This window comes from Schistocerca piceifrons, unplaced genomic scaffold (genome assembly GCF_021461385.2).
Source record: "Schistocerca piceifrons isolate TAMUIC-IGC-003096 unplaced genomic scaffold, iqSchPice1.1 HiC_scaffold_1238, whole genome shotgun sequence".
In the NCBI taxonomy this organism is placed as follows: Eukaryota; Metazoa; Arthropoda; class Insecta; order Orthoptera; family Acrididae; genus Schistocerca; species Schistocerca piceifrons.
This window is the reverse complement of record NW_025727057.1, coordinates 105,001-112,500: the sequence shown is the minus strand read 5'-3', so window position 1 is coordinate 112,500 and position 7,500 is coordinate 105,001. Positions and strand designations below refer to the sequence as shown.

At 55.0% G+C, this 7,500-nt stretch overlaps 2 non-coding genes and 1 pseudogene across 2 annotated transcripts; all 3 read left to right on the top strand.

Annotated features, from left to right (window-relative positions):
- Window positions 1-4,240: 4,240 nt before the first annotated feature.
- Window positions 4,241-6,147, top strand: LOC124730359. Its single transcript, XR_007007990.1, has one exon. It is a non-coding gene; the product is annotated as a small subunit ribosomal RNA (ribosomal RNA).
- Window positions 6,148-6,499: 352 nt separating this feature from the next.
- LOC124730345 lies at window positions 6,500-6,654 on the top strand. The gene has a single exon (XR_007007977.1). It is a non-coding gene; the product is annotated as a 5.8S ribosomal RNA (ribosomal RNA).
- Window positions 6,655-6,842: 188 nt separating this feature from the next.
- Window positions 6,843-7,500, top strand: part of LOC124730363 — a 4,222-nt pseudogene continuing 3,564 nt past the window's right edge.

Genomic DNA, 7,500 nt, shown 5'->3' with positions numbered 1-7,500 from the left:
TGATTAGTAATCAATGCAGAGCCATCAAACTACAGAAAATATATACAACTGTCCGTATACATGCTAGAAAGAGGTCTGCCCACAATGGGAAACCACACGTCCAGCCAGACACTCTGATCACGCACCACTCTCTGCTTCTAACAGGCGCACATACAATATGTAAGCACCAGCATGGAACAACATCCAGTGCATCCTCTCCGCCACATTACACAATCCACACTATCACAACCAGACCAGGAGGTCCATGCGGAAAATAGAATATCCCACCCTTTCGACATCCACCATTGCGCAGATAAGGCACCAACACCCACACATGGTCCCTATACAACGGTGCAACCCAACATCACAATAGTACCTCCTGTCACAGCGCACAAAACAATGACATGAGTCAAAGACACAGGTCTGACACAAGCATAGAATTGGAGCGCCGCCTCTAATAAGCCAAAGGTGCATCCTGACGTGACAAATCTCATCATGTCACAAGCATTCACTTACTATAATCACTATCAACGAACCTGCCGCCCCGCCCCCCCCCCCCCCCACACCTTTCCTTACAAACAACGGGTAAACCTAACCTAACCCATGTTGTACCTTAACCTAACCCATGTTGTGCCTTAACCTAACCCATGTTGTGCCTTAACCTAACCCATGTTGTCCCCTTAACCTTACCCAAGTTGTCCCCTAACCTAACCCATGTTGTCCTGTAACCTAACCCATGTTGTGCCTTAACCTAACCCATGTTGTGCCTCTAACCTAACCCTATGTTTGTCCCCCTAACCTAACCCATGTTGTCCCCTAACCTAACCCATGTTGTCCCCTAACCTAACCCATGTTGTGTCCCTAACCTAACCCATTAACCATGTTGTGCCTTAACCTAACCCATGTTGTCCCCCTAACCTAACCCATGTTGTCCCCTAACCTAACCCATGTTGTCCCCTAACCTAAACCCATGTTGTGCCTTAACCTAACCCATGTTGGTGCCTTAACCTAACCCATGTTGTCCCCCTAACCTAACCCAAGTTGTCCCCTAACCTAACCCATGTTGTCCCCTAACCTAACCCATGTTGTGCCTTAACCTAACCCATGTTGTGCCTTAACCTAACCCATGTTGTGCCTTAACCTAACCCATGTTGTCCCCTAACCTAACCCATGTTGTCCCCTAACCTAACCCATGTTGTGCCCTTAACCTAACCCATGTTGTCCCCTAACCTAACCCATGTTGTGCCTTAACCTAACCCATGTTGTCCCCTAACCTAACCCATGTTGTCCCCTAACCTAACCCATGTTGTCCCCTAACCTAACCCATGTTGTGCCTTAACCTAACCCATGTTGTGCCTTAACCTAACCCATGTTGTCCCCTAACCTAACCCATGTTGTCCCCTAACCTAACCCATGTTGTCCCCCTAACCTAACCCATGTTGTCCCCCTACCTAACCCATGTTGTCCCCTAACCTAACACCATGTTGTCCCCTAACCTAACCCATGTTGTCCCCTAACCTAACCCATGTTGTCCCCTAACCTAACCCATGTTGTCCCCTAACCTAACCCATGTTGGTCCCCTAAACCTAACCCATGTTGTCCCCTAACCTAACCCATGTTGTGCCCTAACCTAACCCATGTTGTGCCCTAACCTAACCCATTGTTGTGCCTTAACCTAACCCATGTTGTGCCCTAACCTAACCCATGTTGTCCCCTAACCTAACCCATGTTGTCCCTAACCTAACCCATGTTGTCCCCTAACTAACCCATGTTGTCCCCTAACCTAACCCATGTTGTGCCTTAACCTAACCCATGTTGTCCCTAACCTAACCCATGTTGTCCCTAACCTAACCCATGTTGTCCCCTAACCTAACCCATGTTGTCCCCTAACCTAACCCATGTTGTCCCCTAACCTAACCCATGTTGTCCCCTAACCTAACCCATGTTGTCCCCTAACCTAACCCATGTTGTGCCCTAACCTAACCCATGTTGTCCCCCTAACCTAACCCATGTTGTGCCTTAACCTAACCCATGTTGTGCCTTAACCTAACCCATGTTGTCCCCTAACCTAACCCATGTTGTCCCCTAACCGAACCCATGTTGTGCCTTAACCTAACCCATGTTGTGCCGTAACCTAACCCATGTTGTGCCTTAACCTAACCCATGTTGTGCCTTAACCTAACCCATGTTGTGCCTTAACCTAACCCATGTTGTGCCTTAACCTAACCCATGTTGTGCCTTAACCTAACCCACGTTGTCCCCTAACGTAACCCACGTTGTCCCCTAACGTAACCCACGTTGTCCCCTAACGTAACCCACGTTGTCCCCTAACGTAACCCACGTTGTCCCCTAACGTAACCCACGTTGTCCCCTAACGTAACCCACGTTGTCCCCTAACGTAACCCACGTTGTCGCCTATCGTAACCCACGTTGTCGCCTAAACCCTGCTCTGTAATTGTTATACGACTCGTTCAATTAGTGTAGTGTTGCCCACCCCGCAACCCTCGCAATATAGTTCGCTACTCGCACTGCCCGCTCCCCTGTGTATCGCTTCATGTTAAACACCTTGCAAGTCTTGCTGACTTTCCACATGCTCCTGCTGTACACTGTAATGTGGATGGCAGCAGGGCGTACATGCCGCCCCCCCCCCCCCCCACCTCTCCCCACGTCCCCACCTTGCCCCCTGCCTTCGCAAGGTGGTTGGTGACAAGTTTGCATGTTCAAATGCCCTTTCGCATGCGACGTACGCAGGCTACGTTGTGGTGCGGCCTGTGTCAACTGTCCCGCTGATGTCGTACGCGTGAACCACAATCTGTACTGCACATTCGTCCTTATGTACTGAATGATACATCGTGGCACATGTGTGACCGTTACAACGACTGCGCCCAAAAAACGGCGGACCATACAGTGCAAATATTGTGCACGCAGCTACGTGTCGTCCTCCCTATGAGAGCTGGATTGCAGTGGTGGTACGCCATAGAGACGTGTGGGAGGAACGGACGCCGTGGATGGCGATCAGCATGAGCTGTCTGTTGATGTATTCGGACCTAGTCGTCTCTCCTCACACACCGTGATGGCATGGTGCAGCGCGTTCCATATCTGCGACATGCTACAGAAGCCGGTTGACAGTCGTTCGAGCAATGGACATCGCATACGTACGGGGGCCACCTTCCACGTATTGTCTAGGCGTGCACATTTTGTTGCGTGATGTGGGCAGACGTAGTGTGGCGTGACACCTGACACAGGCATGCAATAATGGTTGAAGTTGCAAATGGCGATGGACCGCCTACGTTTTCTGGTGAAGTTACGCAAATGAAGAAAGGTAACCCGTTGTGGTGCGGTTGTTCTCGCTAGGGGTGAATCGGTGATGGCGACGATAGGTTGAGGTACTAACCGGTTGTTCCAGCGATACCCACCACTGCCGACGAAACTGAACGGCATCTGGTGTGAAGCGATACGCGGCGGTGGCTGGGTGGGACCGTCCCCGGCCGGTGAGGGGGCGCCTCCCGGCGTGGCTGGCCGCGGCGGTGCGTGGGCGCACGCGCTACAGCCGGCTGGTGGGGGCGGCCAGTGGCAGGCGCGCCGGCCGACGGACGCGGCAGCGTCGCAGCTGCGCGCCGGCGCACCCTGCGCGCGGCGCCGTGCGGCCAAAGTAGGTCCTCGCGGGCCCGGTGCGAAGCGCGGTGGACATCTGCAGTGTGCTGGTCCGATTGAGACTGTGTGCGTTGAGGATGCGCCGCCGCCCGGCGCTCGGCGCCCGCGACGCCGTCTGCTGCTCGGTCGCCCCAGCGGTTCTCGCTGGTGGTTTGTATCGCAGCTGTGCGGATGTGGTTGGCGTGTGCGCTGTGCTGGGAGAGTTCGGCTTCGGCACCCAAGTGGGGCTTTTGTCCTTCTGTGGCGCTGGCGTTGGAGCTGCCGGTCACCGTAGGTGGGCGCGTGTTGTCTCCCGCCGGCAATGCCAACGACAGCACGCTCCCGGGCCTCTGTCGGCAGCGGCAAGCTCAGTTGGGAGCACGGGTGGTCGCACCGAAAGGCGTCTACTCGCCTAACTCCGGGCGATTGCGCCTCTCTCGAACCCGACCAAGTACTTTGGGACGGCGCTGCGCGCCGCCGGGACCTGAGAGGGTTTCGAGGTGTATTGTGCAGGGGAGCTCAGCCTCCTCCTGTTTGCAGAATGATTGAGCGGACGCTTGCGTGTTCCCGCCGGGGCCCCCGGGACACACTCCCGGGCGGCCGGCTGCTCAGCTCTAGTTGACGCAGCTCCCTGGTTGATCCTGCCAGTAGTCATATGCTTGTCTCAAAGATTAAGCCATGCATGTCCTCAGTACAAGCCGCATTAAGGTGAAACCGCGAAATGGCTCATTAAATCAGTTATGGTTCCTTAGATCGTACCCACGTTACTTGGATAACTGTGGTAATTCTAGAGCTAATACAATGCAAACAGAGTCCCGACCAGAGATGGAAGGACGCTTTTATTAGATCAAAACCAATCGGTCGGCTCGTCCGGTCCGTTTGCCCTTGGTGACTCTGAATAACTTTGGGCTGATCGCACGGTCCTCGTACCGGCGACGCATCTTTCAAATGTCTGCCTTATCAACTGTCGATGGTAGGTTCTGCGCCTACCATGGTTGTAAACGGGTAACGGGGAATCAGGGTTCGATTCCGGAGAGGAGCCTGAGAAACGGCTACCACATCCAAGGAAAGGCAGCAGGCGCGCAAATTACCCACTCCCGGCACGGGGAGGTAGTGACGAAAAATAACGATACGGGACTCATCCGAGGCCCCGTAATCGGAATGAGTACACTTTAAATCCTTTAACGAGTATCTATTGGAGGGCAAGTCTGGTGCCAGCAGCCGCGGTAATTCCAGCTCCAATAGCGTATATTAAAGTTGTTGCGGTTAAAAAGCTCGTAGTTGGATTTGTGTCCCACGCTGTTGGTTCACCGCCCGTCGGTGTTTAACTGGCATGTATCGTGGGACCGTCCTGCCGGTGGGGCGAGCCGAAGGCGTGCGACCGCCCCGTGCGTGCTCGTGCGTCCCGAGGCGGACCCCGTTGAAATCCTACCAGGGTGCTCTTTATTGAGTGTCTCGGTGGGCCGGCACGTTTACTTTGTAACAAATTAGAGTGCTTAAAGCAGGCAAGCCCGCCTGAATACTGTGTGCATGGAATAATGGAATAGGACCTCGGTTCTATTTTGTTGGTTTTCGGAACCCGAGGTAATGATTAATAGGGACAGGCGGGGGCATTCGTATTGCGACGTTAGAGGTGAAATTCTTGGATCGTCGCAAGACGAACAGAAGCGAAAGCATTTGCCAAGTATGTTTTCATTAATCAAGAACGAAAGTTAGAGGTTCGAAGGCGATCAGATACCGCCCTAGTTCTAACCATAAACGATGCCAGCCAGCGATCCGCCGCAGTTCCTCCGATGACTCGGCGGGCAGCCTCCGGGAAACCAAGTTCCGGGGGAAGTATGGTTGCAAAGCTGAAACTTAAAGGAATTGACGGAAGGGCACCACCAGGAGTGGAGCCTGCGGCTTAATTTGACTCAACACGGGAAACCTCACCAGGCCCGGACACCGGAAGGATTGACAGATTGATAGCTCTTTCTTGATTCGGTGGGTGGTGGTGCATGGCCGTTCTTAGTTGGTGGAGCGATTTGTCTGGTTAATTCCGATAACGAACGAGACTCTAGCCTGCTAACTAGTCGCGTGACATCCTTCGTGCTGTCAGCGATTACTTTTCCTTCTTAGAGGGACAGGCGGCTTCTAGCCGCACGAGATTGAGCAATAACAGGTCTGTGATGCCCTTAGATGTTCTGGGCCGCACGCGCGCTACACTGAAGGAATCAGCGTGTCTTCCTAGGCCGAAAGGTCGGGGTAACCCGCTGAACCTCCTTCGTGCTAGGGATTGGGGCTTGCAATTGTTCCCCATGAACGAGGAATTCCCAGTAAGCGCGAGTCATAAGCTCGCGTTGATTACGTCCCTGCCCTTTGTACACACCGCCCGTCGCTACTACCGATTGAATGATTTAGTGAGGTCTTCGGACTGGTACGCGGCATTGACTCTGTCGTTGCCGATGCTACCGGAAAGATGACCAAACTTGATCATTTAGAGGAAGTAAAAGTCGTAACAAGGTTTCCGTAGGTGAACCTGCGGAAGGATCATTACCGACTAGACTGCATGTCTTTCGATGTGCGTGTCGTGTCGCGCAACACGCTACCTGTACGGCTCGCAGTAGCCGTGCGCCGCGTGCGGAACCACGCGTGCCTCTCAAAACTAGCGGCAATGTTGTGTGGTACGAGCGCTGAAGCGCTGGAGCGGCTGGCCTGCGGCACCTGGCGCCTGGCGCCGGTTTTGAATGACTTTCGCCCGAGTGCCTGTCCGCTCCGGTGTGGAGCCGTACGACGCCCGTCGGCCGTGAGGCCGTTGGACACAGAACGCTGGAACAGGGGCCGCCACACGCCTCACTCCCGCCTATGCGACCGTCTCGAAAGAGACGGCGGAAACTTGAGAAAAGATCACCCAGGACGGTGGATCACTCGGCTCGTGGGTCGATGAAGAACGCAGCAAATTGCGCGTCGACATGTGAACTGCAGGACACATGAACATCGACGTTTCGAACGCACATTGCGGTCCATGGATTCCGTTCCCGGGCCACGTCTGGCTGAGGGTCGGCTACGTATACTGAAGCGCGCGGCGTTTGCCCCGCTTCGCAGACCTGGGAGTGTCGCGGCCGCCTGTGGGGCCGGCCGCGTCTCCTCAAACGTGCGATGCGCGCCCGTCGCCTGGCGGTTCGCATACCGGTACTTTCTCGGTAGCGTGCACAGCCGGCTGGCGGTGTGGCGTGCGACACCTCGTACAACGACCTCAGAGCAGGCGAGACTACCCGCTGAATTTAAGCATATTACTAAGCGGAGGAAAAGAAACTAACAAGGATTCCCCCAGTAGCGGCGAGCGAACAGGGAAGAGTCCAGCACCGAACCCCGCAGGCTGCCGCCTGTCGTGGCATGTGGTGTTTGGGAGGGTCCACTACCCCGACGCCTCGCGCCGAGCCCAAGTCCAACTTGAATGAGGCCACGGCCCGTAGAGGGTGCCAGGCCCGTAGCGGCCGGTGCGAGCGTCGGCGGGACCTCTCCTTCGAGTCGGGTTGCTTGAGAGTGCAGCTCCAAGTGGGTGGTAAACTCCATCTGAGACTAAATATGACCACGAGACCGATAGCGAACAAGTACCGTGAGGGAAAGTTGAAAAGAACTTTGAAGAGAGAGTTCAAAAGTACGTGAAACCGTTCTGGGGTAAACGTGAGAAGTCCGAAAGGTCGAACGGGTGAGATTCACGCCCATCCGGCCACTGGCCTCCGCCCTCGGCAGATGGGGCCGGCCGCCCGCGCGGAGCAATCCGCGGCGGGGTCGTGTCCGGTTGCCTTTCCACTCGCCGCGGGGTGGGGCCGTTCCGGTGTGCGGTGGGCCGCACTTCTCCCCTAGTAGGACGTCGCGACCCGCTGGGTGCCGGCCTACGGCCCG